Source organism: Odontesthes bonariensis, chromosome 2 (genome assembly GCF_027942865.1).
Source record: "Odontesthes bonariensis isolate fOdoBon6 chromosome 2, fOdoBon6.hap1, whole genome shotgun sequence".
Lineage (NCBI taxonomy): Eukaryota > Metazoa > Chordata > Actinopteri > Atheriniformes > Atherinopsidae > Odontesthes > Odontesthes bonariensis.
The window spans coordinates 35,841,141-35,855,005 of record NC_134507.1 but is presented as its reverse complement, the minus strand read 5'-3'; the positions used below and the strand labels follow the sequence as shown (position 1 = coordinate 35,855,005).

The following is a 13,865-nucleotide window of genomic DNA, read 5'->3' as shown; positions in this document are numbered from 1 at the left end:
CTTTAGGCTTCCAAACAGATTTTGGGCCATCTACACTCCAAGCAGAAGATTTACCTTGTGGTCCAGGTTGGGCAGCTCCAGGTTGCAGAGCGCCAGCGTCAGATCCTACGTCAACAGGCACATAAGTGACAGTAGAGTATCCTGTTGCAGGCAGGCCAGAGCTCAAGCTGCTCAATGCTGGACCCGTCTGAACAGCCTGTGGGACACCAGAAGCTTGCACAGCCATTTGCACGGGCACAACGGAGCCAGAGTGATCCCAGCTGTGAGTGTAAACTTGTGGAGGGTCAACGTAAACTCCAAGTAAAAGTCGGGATAACGGTTTGTCTGGCTAAAAATTGCATTGTAAAAAAAAGAAGAGTTGTTCACAACTGTCAGTGGCTTTAATGTTGGGGATGTTCAGTCTATGTCCTCAATAACTTCACTCATGTTGAGTGAAGGGAGAGCCAGCTGCTACAGCTCCAAACAATGTAGTAAGACAAGACATTTTTGCAATTGTTATCAGCACTCTTAATTAACAATTTGATCAAGGAAGGTACCCAAAGTTAACCATCAAGCTTTCCGAATAGGTTTCTTAAAGTAGGAGGGCTCGTCCGGGATTTGAACCCGGGACCTCTCGCACCCGAAGCGAGAATCATACCCCTAGACCAACGAGCCAAAAGGTGATCTTTTTGCGTTTCGTGAGAGCGCGCGGACAGCTGACGTAGCCATGGAATCCTGGGAATTTGTGATTGCTTTCTTTCTTCTTTGACTTTTCCAGAGCAATGAGCCTATATTGTTTGGAGTTGGCTCTCCCTTCCCTCAACATGAGTGAAGTTATTAGGCACATACACTGAACAGCCCACAAAAACTCCTGAGACCAATGAGTCAATACTCACCGCCAGGTTCCACCAATTCACATCACATTTTATCAAGAAGCCCAACTTTAAGACAGAACAGGGGCCTCATGTACAAAGACTTGCGTAGATTTCCTACTGAAACATGGCGTACGCTCAAACCAAAATGCCCTCCAACGTTGGATGTACGAATCTGTGCGCACGCATGTATCCAAGCACATTTCGTTTGTACATCCCAATCAACGTGGAATTGAGCGCACATGTCGGAGCACCCGACTCCTCCCTGTCCACGCCCCTACTTAAATACGCAAATCACATTTAAATGAGCCCTGCACCTGCGACTCCGCTCTCTGCACGATCAGAAAATAAAGAAAAAAAGCATGAGTAAGACGGGAAAAAAGAAAAATTACACTGAAAGTGAATTGGAAGTGCTACTGTCCGAAGTGCAGGCGCGCAAAAATGTGTTCTTTGGCACGCTGTCATCCGGCATAAGCAGCAAACGCAAGAGGAGTGGGTGGGAGAGCCTGAGGCTGTTAATGCTGGGGGGTCTGAGAAGCCTCACAAGCAGAGGTTAAGAAGAAGTGGTCCCACATTAAGGTGGAGGTGAAGCGGAGACTGGCTGTCCACCGCTGCAGTGTGGCCAAAACAGGCGGGTGGGGGGGTGACCGACTCTGTTTGAATAGAGAGTCGGCGCAACAATGGGTGACACTGCTCTCTCTGGGGTGGTGGGAGCTCATGTGGGTGACTCTGATTACCCCCAAGCTAAATACCCATGTTTTTGTGTAACTCACAACAACGTGTTCATACAGTAACGTGCAGAAGTGCGCCGGGGAAAAGTCGAGGCTGATTCAGACATTTCACACTTTACGCACAGGTTTATTAACATTTGCCCACAGAGACGATCAGGGGCTTGTTAGAAAGATCTTAAACTGAAGTTTAACCAGCAAAAAACAGCAAGAAACTAACTTTAACCACCGACTAATATATATAATATAATAATGATGCTGTGAAGACGGGATAGAAACTGGGGGCGCACATATTCAATGCGCGTCACAGGGAATAATATTAAGACAAAACAAGAATGAAGTTACTCACCAAGAAGCCAAACATCCCACACAGTGCCACCCTGTAGTCTGTTCCCAACATGCTGTTACTCAGAATGTATGAATCGTGCGTTGAACCAGGGCACCTCGCCACACTTTTGGTTAATTGCATTTATGCATCACATATGATCTGTACATCGATCGAATGAAAATGTTCCCTGTTAATATACAAATTCATCATGTGATGGCGCTTTTATACCAATGTGTGCGCAGTCGATAGCACCGATTACAAAATCGGCTCTCGCTTCAAATTGAGCTTTAATGTTGGCCTGTTGGGAATTTGATATACGTGGCTGAGATGCGGATAATTCTGTCCCACACGGCTGGCATGGCTCGGCTGGCACAGTCCCAATCGGTTGGCGACCTGCCCCTGGAATGCTCCGGTTGGAACCCCAGTGTGCACATCACCTGTGGGCACAGGCAGCGCATGCCTCCTCGCTGTGTTGCGCTCCAACGCCGGCCGCAGCTCTGCGCACAGTTCCAGGAGGATTTCCCTCAAAACGGCTAATGAGTAAACAGTCGCCATCATATGCCAGCTAATCCTCTCTGTTGTAGTGAACACACGCTCTCTTCGAATTGCACCATTCTTCTAATACTGCTAAAGCAGCCATTGTTTTTAATGGTATGCATTGCACCACTTTGCGCTGCTTTTATATCCACTCGTGTTATTGCAGACACATGGGTGTGTTAATAGTTTATCAGTATTAATTGTTCATCCATCTCAAATGTGCACATCACTGTCTGAGGACTAATTGTTTTCACATTTATTTATTATAACAGTTTCCCAACATCACCTTAGGTGTCGCCAAAGAATCAACAGCTGCAGAAACGTGCGTACGCCAGCCCTGAAGCTGCCGTGAGGCACCGCACATTTCCACGGTCTTTTCGTTCTTGATACATCTGATCGTTGACGTGAAAACGTACGCCACTATTTTGTGCGTACGCACGCTTTGTACATGAGGCCCCAGTTCTGTTGCCCTGTCACAATTGAATTGAATTCATTGCTCTTTTCCATGGCTTCTGGCAAGAAACCTTCTGTGGCTTGGGATCACTTCACCTTGGTTTCTCCTAATAAGGTGATACTATTGTACAATATACTATTGTGTGATGTAAGATGTTTGCCTGTTTTTGTTTTTCAAGTGTAAATCTAAGCTTTATTATTATTATGGGTATGCATGCTAATATAGTTATCTTCTTAAAATAAGGGGGCAGCACATTTAAGAATCTAAGTTATCTAGGACAATACATTCATTTTGGACATGTTTAAGATTCAAGATTCAAGATTTATTGTGCTAATTGTTTATTTAGCGCATATCCCAAACAAAGTTCTTACAGCCATTATTACACATCTGTGTCCCGTGTACCAAACACCTCTCTGTCTGTGTTCTGACAGAAAGGTGTGTTTATTACGCAAAGGGTCTCTGAATTATTTAAAACAACTAAAGTGTACTATTATTCTCAGCTATTGATGATGTCTTTAACTAGAAGTAGGTTTGTCCTTCATTTTAAAAAGTGATTGTTTATCTCTTTCTTTTCTGTTTGTTGAAGGTGCGCTGTTTGATTTGCCCACAAGAACTGGCCTTTGATGACAACACATCCTCCATGATGGGACACCTCCGGTCCATCCATCATGTTGAGACCCCTCGGACAACAAACCAAACCTTCAATCCTCCTTCTGCCGGTAATTATTTACTGTATGATGTGGATGGGGGGTGCAGACAGTCACATACCTGATAGCTCAGTGATTAGCTTAGTGGCTTTTGCATCCGAAGGCTATGAGTTCAAATCCAGCCTTTTACAAGTTTGCCCTGCCTTTATTTTCTTGATATGCAGAATTTTATTTTTGTCGTGTCATGGAAGCAAAAGCTTGATTCTGCGTTGGTGGATATGATTGTAATGGATGCGCAACCATTTTCCATTGTGGAAGATAAAGGTTTCAGGGTACGGTGGCCAGTAGTTCTATAGCAGGGATGTCAAAGTCAAATACACAGAGGGCCAAAAAAACCAATTTGTTACAAGCCGAGGGTTCAATGTTTATTAAAACATATTGAAATGATTGCACATAGCCTATTGAACCAAGACCTAACACACTGTATATTATTTAATGATTAAATGAATAAAGCAATATTTTGTTATGGCTCTGTCAGTAACTTAAAGTGAAAACATTTTCAACAGGCAAACAGCAAAAAATGTAATTGTTTTTAAAAACAAAATGTGTTTCCTCATATCAATATCTTAATTTTAATATCTTCTGTAGCCTTTGTTCCGTGTCCATATTCTTGTCTTTGTCTGTGTGTTTCTGAGACGTTTGATAGTGCCTTCTTAGATTATATTCTTTCATTACAGCCAAACTTTCTCCACACAGAAGACACACAGGTTTACCTTTTACCTGCGTGAACATTTACTCTGCCTCCCACCCGGCTTGAAACCCCCTGTTCTCAGAGTCCACCTTACTTTTAGTCATTTTTGAGGAGGGGTGTAGCTGAAAGTTGATCTGTGCTCTGACTGCTGATTAATAATGAAGCCGCTTGTGTGCGCTGCAGTGGCTTTGCGGGCTACCGTTGCATTGTGGGGAATGTAGTGTTGGTGTGTGCAAAACACCAGCGGGCGGCTGTGGCCTGCGGGCCGGTTCTAATAGTAATTACATATTATCCAGGGGGCAATAGATAATTAATTTGCGGGCCGGATCTGGCCCGCGGGCCTTGACTTTGACATATGTGTTCTATAGTATCTTGATGATTTCTGTGGATTTCCATCATTCCTCCTGAAGACTTGTCTACTTGTAGAACAAAATAGATGTTTGATCTGTAAAATCTGATATGAACAGAATCTGTAATGAACAGAATCCATGAGAGTTGTTTGATTTATTAATTTAACACATTTATTCTAACCCTCCCCGGGCTCTGGGGAGGATTCATCCCGCCAGACTTGTTGCCACTGATTTTCAGTCCACTTCTTGTGTCATAGCTCAGCCTTTTCTCCCCATTTCCCCTCCTTATGAACGGCTTCTTGACAGCCACCCTTCCATGGAGACCATTTCTGATGAGGCTTCATTGAACAGCTGAAGGTCCAGATTCAATTCAATTCAAAAATACTTTATTTATCCCAGAGGGAAATTAAATGTTGATGTAGCTCAATTAAATCAAAGAGTTATTATAGATGCTGATGGCTGTGGGCAGGAAAGATTTCCTGTAGCGGTCCGTTTTGCATCCAAACTGAAGAAGCCTTTGACTGAAGAGACTCTGTTTTCTGATAACAGTCACATGGAGAGGATGTTCAGGGTTGTCCATAATTCTCTTGATTTTATGCAAAATCCTTCTTTGCATTATTGTCTCCAGAGGTTCCACAGTCGTCCCCAGAACAGAACCAGCCTTCTTTATCAGGTTGTTGAGTCTTTTTAGGTCCCTGGTTCTGATGCTGCTGCCCCAACAGATGACGCAAGAGGAAATGACGCTCTCAACAACAGACTTGTAGAAGATCTGCAACATCTTGTTGCAAACCTTGAAGGACCTTAGCTTCCTCAAGAAGTACAGTCTGCTCTGTCCTTTCTTGTAGATGGCTTCACTGTTGTGTCTCCAGTCCAGTCTGTTGTCCACATGAACACCAAGGTATTTATATTCCTCAACCACCTCCACTTCTTCTCCCATGATGGAAACAGGGTTTGATCTGACCTTGTTTCTCCTGAAATCTACAATCATCTCCTTTGTTTTGTTAACATTCAAGATGAGATGATTGTTCCCACACCATGCCACAAAGCGGTCCACCAGCTCTCTGTACTCAGCTTCTTGTCCATCTCTGATACACCCGACAACTGCAGAGTCATCTGAATATTTCTGTAGATGACAGGAGTCTGACTTGTACTGGAAGTCTGAAGTGTACAGAGTGAAAAGGAATGGTGAGAGTACAGTCCCCTGTGGTGCTCCTGTGCTGCTGATCACCTGGTTAGACACACAATTCTTCAGTCTGACAAACTGTGGTCTGTTTGTCAGGTAGTCATTAATCCAGGTGATTGTTGAGGCCTCCACCTGAGTCTTCTGGAGTTTCAGACGAAGCAGATCAGGCTGGATTGTGTTAAATGCACTGGAGAAATCAAAGAACATGATCCTCACAGTGCTGCCTGCTTTGTCCAGATGACAGTGGGTTTGTTGAAGCAGGTGTATGATAGCGTCTTCAACTCCAACTCCATGGCGATAAGCAAACTGCAGGGGGTCCTGATATGTGCTGGTTTGCTTACACAGGTGGGTCAACAGGAGTCTCTCCAGGACCTTCATGATGTGGGATGTCAGGGCAACAGGTCTGTAGTCATTGATATCTGAAGGGTGAGTTTTCTTTGGTACCGGAACCAGACAGGATGTCTTCCACAACAGTGGTACCTTCTCTTGGGTCAAGCTAAGGTTGAAAAGGTGTTGCAGAATCCCACAGAGCTGCTCTGCACAGGCCTTCAGGACTCGGGGGCTGACACCATCTGGACCTGCAGCCTTGTTCCGGTTCAGTCTTTCCAACTGCCTCTTCACCTGACTTCTAGAAACAGAAAAGTGGGAGGGGGAGGCAAAGGGGACAGCAGCAAGATGCATCTCTCAGGGAATTTCTGCATAAATGCTATTTCATGCATGTCAAACTGTTATTTTATAGATGCAACCAAAGAAATGGGAACAGATGAGAAATTCTTCCCATCCCTGAATTTTAGCTTGAGCAGCTACTGATGATGCAGCCCTTTTGGCCACCTGGTACCTGCTTCAGGTCAACCTCCTGAACAACCCAACACAAAAGGCCTTTTTCTTCAGCTTGAATTTTTCCCTACATGCTAATATTCACAAGCAGGTCCTATACTACTGTCCTGATAGGAGATGATAACCTTCTGGCCAAACCTCTGCAAATGAGGCTGAGAGGCTCCTTTCAGTTTCCATGACCCAACCTCAATGGTAATGTATACATTTAATAAAAATACTCAGCTTTGTGTTTCAGATGTCATGAACAGGGTCCTCCACTAGATGTTTGCCCCCACCACCTGATCCAACTTACTTCCAGGTAGTGAGTAAGTGACAACATTGAGCCTATACATTTTGTTCCCAAGCCACTTCACTAAAAGTAGCTGCCACATCTTTTGATTTGTGTAGCACAAGCTTCATTACAAGTATTCAGAGTACAAGACCTTTGCAACCACATAAGATAATGTTATGAAGCCATCCTCGGTCATGGACTTGCAGAAACTACTGTCCAGGTTTCACATGGCCCCAGCATCTGATGGGTCTGCCCTTACCCAGAGCTGTAGGGTGAGGACTGCTACAGAGTGGAAAGGTTTCCCCCTCAGCACAATATGCAGCAGTGGAATCTTCTGATGGAGCTCAAGGCCACACCTTTACCCACTGCTGTCAGAGAGCTGCAGTTGGCTTTTCAGCCATTTTTAGTTGGGAATACATTCCAAGCTGAAGCTGTCAAGACCTTCACAAGCTCACCTTTGAGCAGAAACTGTCCTTAAGTTAATGCCAACACCTTATTTATAGGATTAAGTCATGTCAACCTGTCAGACCCTCAACTATCCCCTCCAACCCACAACTGGATGACCCAGAGACAGCTAGGAGCCATTTGATGGTGCAACAAGGTATTCAAGTTAAAGCCATTTATTCAAGCGGTAGCAGCAGCGATGCCTCTAGAATATGCAGATCTGCAAGACAAAGAAAGTCAGTCAACTACCAGCAGCTACAGAGAGCACACATGCAGAGTAAGATGAGCCTCACCAGAAAGATCCTCAGAAGCCGCTCTGAACTTGAACCTTGTGCTGAGAGGTTTTGCCGTGGTCTGGCTCAGATTCTGTTGGGCTGTAGCGGAACTGGCTGAACAGCACACGCTTCTTGTTGTAGCGGGACCGAGATTTGTAAGCGTAGACTTGATCCTCGTCGGCCACAGGAGTGAAGACTGGCTCGTCCTCGCCGCTGGTGTCAGATGAAAGGCTCCAGCTCCCATCTTCAAACTGGTAATTGCTGCCAGGAGCTCCAGACTGACCTCCCTGAGCACCATGCTGCTGTGCTCCAGAACCACTGGCTCCAGTTTGTTTCTGATATGTTGGCTTAGATAGATCTTGTCCATAAACTGAATACATGGGTGAGGAAACAGTATAAAGATCAGCCTTCCATTTACACCGAGTCAATTTAACCTGCTTTTAGTTGCTGAGCTTTGATTGGGATCAGCTTACCGCTTTGTGCAGGAATGCAGGCGATGCTTCCAATCAGCACACAAGAAATCCACAAAACCCTGCAGAAACAGGGACATCTCATATGAAGTTCTGAGTACATTTAGAGACCAGTGGGGTCCAACCACCACCTCCCCTTAACATGCCCAGTCCTGTTGAGCTTAACTGTATATTCATAGTGTAATGCTGCGACCAAATGAGGTTCTGCTTGCCTCAGACATTTAAGGCAGCAGAGGTTCAGTGCCACCACTTAGAAGCACTGGGATAGACTAGAAGTTACTCACCTCATTCTGCTGCAATATAATTAAAGCTTGCCTGGAACTGCTCCTGACAGACTGCACTAACACAAAGTTCAGAGCCCTGTGACACTAACCTGAAGCTGCAGGAGCTGCTTTCATATGATCCTCAGTGCAGAGGGAACTGATTGCTCAGCGGTAACAGCTGCTGCTGAAAGGTGCAAGGCTGCAGTTAACTGGCAACAATGGACTCACATAGTTGTCCACGAGTTGCCACGTAGTCTTAGGCCACATTTACACATAGCCGGGTATTTAGAGAAACGAATATTTACCCCCCTCCGTTTTCCATAATAACATCGTGCACACAACATCGTTTTCAAAAAACTTGTCATTTACATCAACCCGCATAAATACGCCGTCAAGCGCCATAATAACTATGCCAAACCTATTGGCGGCAGTGTAGGGAAAGGAATAAAGCCATGCAAGCCAATCAAAATCCTCAGAATCAAGGACTTTCCTCATGTGAAGGAGGAGATAACGCGAGCAAATATCACAACAAAACTGAAGGCAATAAGAGGGAAATATAGACAGTCGGTGGATACTGGACGCAGGAGCGGCCACGGAAGAGTGGTGCTCCTCTATTTTGAACTGTGCGAGCAGGTTTGGGGTGGCAAATGCAATAAGGCCAGAATCGTTTGCACAAACGTAAAAATTAGTAGAACTTTAACATCATCCATGATAATCCTGATCAGTAGCCAAACAAACTGTAAACATAAGGCGCTCGCATGACATTAAGCATTTTCTGGCAAATAATGTGACGTTTAAGAACCTAAAACGGTGTTTCTCCCAGTTGACACGGCAACACATAACCGGCGTTATCAGAAATCTCCACTTTGGCCGGAGGTTTTACAAATAATTGTTTTCTGTGATAAAAACGGGGTTTTGGTGTAAATGAGAGGCCAAACCGCAGGAAAACATCTGCGTCTTCCTATCATGTAAACGGGGCCTTTGGCCTTAGGTCATGCGTAGATTTCAAAGCAAAGCAGAGATACAAGGCCAATATACCAGGGAAGCGAGAATCATACCCCTAGACCAACGAGCCAGGGTTTGCAACTTTAGGCGTTACACGAGCGCCGCGGGCCACAGATAGCAAAACGATACCCTCGGAAGGTACGTTCGATCATCGAATAGAAACATCCTACAACTTTCAGTTCAGCTCACTCAATGGCAGTGTTGCTTCCATCTTTTTTATTTCAAAGTTCTCTTATTCTAAAGTGGAGATTAGTTGCCAAAAGTATGTGTAAATGAATCTGTAACACTACAAATCCCTGCTGTGAGTGTAAACTTGTGGAGGGTCAACGTAAACTCCAAGTAAAAGCCGGGATAACGGTTTGTCTAGCTAAAAATTGCATTGTAAAAAAAAAAGAAGAGTTGTTCACTTAACTGTCAGTGGCTTTAATGTTGGGGATGTTCAGTCTATGTCCTCAATAACTTCACTCATGTTGAGTGAAGGGAGAGCCAACTGCTACAGATCCAAACAATATAGTAAGACAAGACACTTTTGCAATTGTTATCAGCACTCTTAATGAACAATTTGGGTGAGCAAAGAGAGACGCATTTGAGATCAAGGAAGGTACCCAAAGTTAACCATCAAGCTTTCCGTATAGGTTTCTTAAAGTAGGAGGGCTCGTCCGGGATTTGAACCCGGGACCTCTCGCACCCGAAGCGAGAATCATACCCCTAGACCAACGAGCCAAAAGGTGATCTTTTTGTGTTTTGTGAGAGCGCGCGGACAGCTGACGTAGCCATGGAATCCTGGGAATTTGTGATTGCTTTCTTTCTTCTTTGACTTTTCCAGAGCAATGAGCCTATATTGTTTGGAGTTGGCTCTCCCTTCACTCAACATGAGTGAAGTTATTAGGCACATACACTGCCCACAAAAACTCCTGAGACCAATGAGTCAATACTCACCGCCAGGTTCCACCAATTCACATCACATTTTATCAAGAAGCCCAACTTTAAGACAGAACAGGTCTATATCTCCATTTCTCTACCATTGACTTGAAGCGTTTCAATCTGGATTTATAGAACAAATACCAAAACTGCTTTAGATAATACAGCAGAGGGTGTGCTTAAATGATACAGGTATTTATGTGTGGATCTGTCTTTCAAATTCCAGATAAGAAATTCATTTAAGAAGGACTTGAAGCAACTTTGGAATGAGTGGTGGAGGTTTGAGCTGTATTTCCTTATTTGGGGCTTTGATTCCAAATGCATTCAATGTTATAGTTATTGATTCAATCATTCTCTGATTTCACAGCAAAGCAGAGACAAAAGGCCAGTAGACCAGGGAAGGGCTCGTCCGGGATTGGAACCCGGGACCTCTCGCACCCTAAAGGCTGAGTCTTACTCGGCGCAACCTCGCTCTTACTAGCTGGTCGCAAATGGTGCAAACGGTCACGTGACCCAAAATTCCGCCACGCCCCCCCAGCGCAAGCTCGAAAATCCTCGCGCGTCGCAAGGTCGCGCACACAACTTTTTTTGAGACTTCGCGCGCGCTCAACCGGAAACAGCTGACCAAGAAAAAGAAAAAATGAACACTGCAGAGACCGCGGTGACCGAGAGGGTGCGCCTCTACAAACATCTGTACGACACGTCTATGAAGTTACACTGGGACAACGTTTGACAAAGTTCGTCTTGTTGCAAAGGACGAACATTCCACCTTCTCTTCTGTTTTTGCCGCAGCCGCTTAGCTCTGAGATACATATACAGTTCTACACCCAGAGTAAATTCATTCCGCATCAGATGTGCCAGCCTCTGCTGACGTGACACCACAGGTGGCATTGTGTATGCTTTCTTCGTATGCTTTTCAGCTTGTTTCCTCAACAGTGACGCCCGCTGGTCTGGAGAGAACTGCAAATGTGACGCATACTCGGCGCAAACTGCGCTTATGAGCTGAAGGAACTGTGAAGGGGCTGGCGCTTTCGATGACGTCAATAATGGTTCTCGAGCCAGAACAGTTGCGCGTTTGCGCCGAGTAAGAATCAGGCTTAAGCGAGAATCATACCCCTAGACCAACGAGCCAAAAAGAAACAAAGTGGTTTTTGTGATTTATTTCCGAAATTCACGTGATCTCTGCATAAAACAGAGCTTGATGTTATTCAAATTATCTCCATTTGTGAAAACTTTGGATTTAGTCCTAGTTCAATCTTCTGTACCTCAAGAATATTGAACCCAGGATCTCCTGTTTACTAGACAGGCACTTTGACCAACTAAGCCACAGCACCACATGGTTCATAAAACTGATGAAAGAATAAAGAGCAGGAACTGGATCAATTTCAGGAAACAAGGTCCAGAGACTCTCTCAAAACTAACTGTGATTTCTAAAAACATTTTTATTAAGTCTGACCAAAGAACAGACTCACAATAACCATGATGCTCATTGAAAGGTCCATTATTTGATGGAGAGCACCAATGCAAAGCATTGAGTAGAACCCTGCTAACAACCAGTTTCTTATGCTAAGTCATAGCACGCTCTGAAGGACCACAGGCACTGCTGGGATTTGAACCCAACTAAGCCACAGCACCATATGGTTCATAAAACTGATGAAAGAATAAAGAGCAGGAACTGGATCCACCTCAGGAAGTGGTTTTTGTGATTTATTTCTGAAATTCATGTGATCTCTGCATAAAACAGGGCATGATATTATTCAAATAATCTGCAAATGTGAAAATATTGGATTAAGTCCCAGTTCAATCTTCTGTACTTCAAGAATAACTAAAAGTGCTCCAACGCTCCAACGCCACAGCTCTGCGCAAAGTTCGAGGAGGATTTCCCTCAAAACGGCTAATGAGTAAACAGTCGCCATCATATGCCAGCTAATCCTCTCTGTTGTAGTGAACACACGCTCTCTTCGAATTGCACCATTTGCAAAGTCTTCTAATACTTTTAAAGCAGCCATTGTTTTTAATGGTAGCCTATGAATTGCACCACTTTGCGCTGCTTTTATATCCACTTGTGTAATTGCAGACACATGGATGTGTTAATAGTTTATCAGTATTAATTGTTCATCCATCTCAAATGTGCACATCACTGTCTGAGCACTAATTGTTTTCACATTTATTTATTATAACAGTTTCCCAACATCACCTTAGGTGTCGCCAAAGAATCAACAGCTGCAGAAACGTGCGTACGCCAGCCCTGAAGCTGCCGTGAGGCACCGCACATTTCCACGGTCTTTTCGTTCTTGATATATCTGATCGTTGACGTGAAATGGTGCTTACGCCACTATTTTGTACATGAGGCCCCAGCACTCCTGAAGCACTGCTGTAAACAGTTATGGCACCATGTTGACGTAAATAGTAACACCTTAAGGCACTGCTGGGATTTGAACCCAGGATCTCCTGTTTACAAGAAAGGCACTTTGACCAACTAAGCCACAGCACCACATGATTCCGAAAAATGACGAAGGAATAAAGAGCAGGAACTGGATCCACCTCAGGAACTGGTTTTTGTGTTTCTGTACCTCAAGAATAGTTAAAGCCATGAGTAGAAGTGCCTCCAATTGGTTCAAAACTTCATTGTATCTTGCAGATATTGTTGGGTTTTCAACTCAGACCCTGGTGTTCATGAGGAAGGCACTTTCACCAGTTACAGCCAGATCTCATGAAGCGGTGTACTTATTACACACCAAGTCATTTACCCTGTTTTTACAAGGCTTTTTTATGCTTTTGTGTATTATTTTACACTTCATATTTTGAGGAAATGACGTCCTGCCCTCAGCTTTTACTCTAACTCTGACTATTTCACGGTTTGTACGTTCATTTTGATGTTATGTAGTGTGACAGGAGGAGAACCTCCACCGTACTGTACCCTAACCAATTGACTTGTTATGTGAACGGAGTAAAATTACACTCCGAAAGCATAAAATAGGCATAAATGACACTTTAAAAGCATGGGCTATTTATATGCACTTTTATTAAGTGGACCAGTGAGAAGCATTTAGTAGAACCCTGATAATAAGCTGTTTTATATGCTAAGTCATAGCACGCTCTGAAGGACCACAGGCACTGCTGGGATTTGAACCCAGGATCTCCTGTTTACTAGACAGGCACTTTGACCAACTAAGCCACAGCACCACATGGTTCATAAAACTGATGAAAGAATAAAGAGCAGAAACTGGATCCACCTCAGGAAGTGGTTTTTGTGATTTATTTCCGAAATTCATGTGATCTCTGCATAAAACAGGGCATGATGTTATTCAAATTATCTCTATATGTGAAAACATTGGATTAAGTCCCAGTTCAATCTTCTGTACCTCAAGAATAACTAAAGCCATGAGATGAAGTGCCTCCAAGTACAGACTGTTTTGGAAGTCCAGCACTCCTGAAGCACTGCTGTAAACAGTTATGGCATCATGTTGACGTAAATAATAACATCTTAAGGCGACAGCAGCGCGAGGTCCCGCTGTTGAGAAAACACTTCTTTTCTGTCCATGAGCGA

At 44.1% G+C, this 13,865-nt stretch overlaps 4 non-coding genes across 4 annotated transcripts; all 4 read right to left on the bottom strand.

Annotated features, from left to right (window-relative positions):
* Positions 1-582: 582 nt before the first annotated feature.
* On the bottom strand, positions 583-654 carry trnap-cgg (transfer RNA proline (anticodon CGG)). Its single transcript has one exon. It is a non-coding gene; the product is annotated as a tRNA-Pro (tRNA).
* A 9,391-nt stretch (positions 655-10,045) lies between these two features.
* trnap-cgg (transfer RNA proline (anticodon CGG)) lies at positions 10,046-10,117 on the bottom strand. The gene has a single exon. It is a non-coding gene; the product is annotated as a tRNA-Pro (tRNA).
* A 2,618-nt stretch (positions 10,118-12,735) lies between these two features.
* trnat-ugu (transfer RNA threonine (anticodon UGU)) lies at positions 12,736-12,809 on the bottom strand. Its single transcript has one exon. It is a non-coding gene; the product is annotated as a tRNA-Thr (tRNA).
* Positions 12,810-13,427: 618 nt separating this feature from the next.
* trnat-agu (transfer RNA threonine (anticodon AGU)) lies at positions 13,428-13,501 on the bottom strand. The gene has a single exon. It is a non-coding gene; the product is annotated as a tRNA-Thr (tRNA).
* Positions 13,502-13,865: the final 364 nt, after the last annotated feature.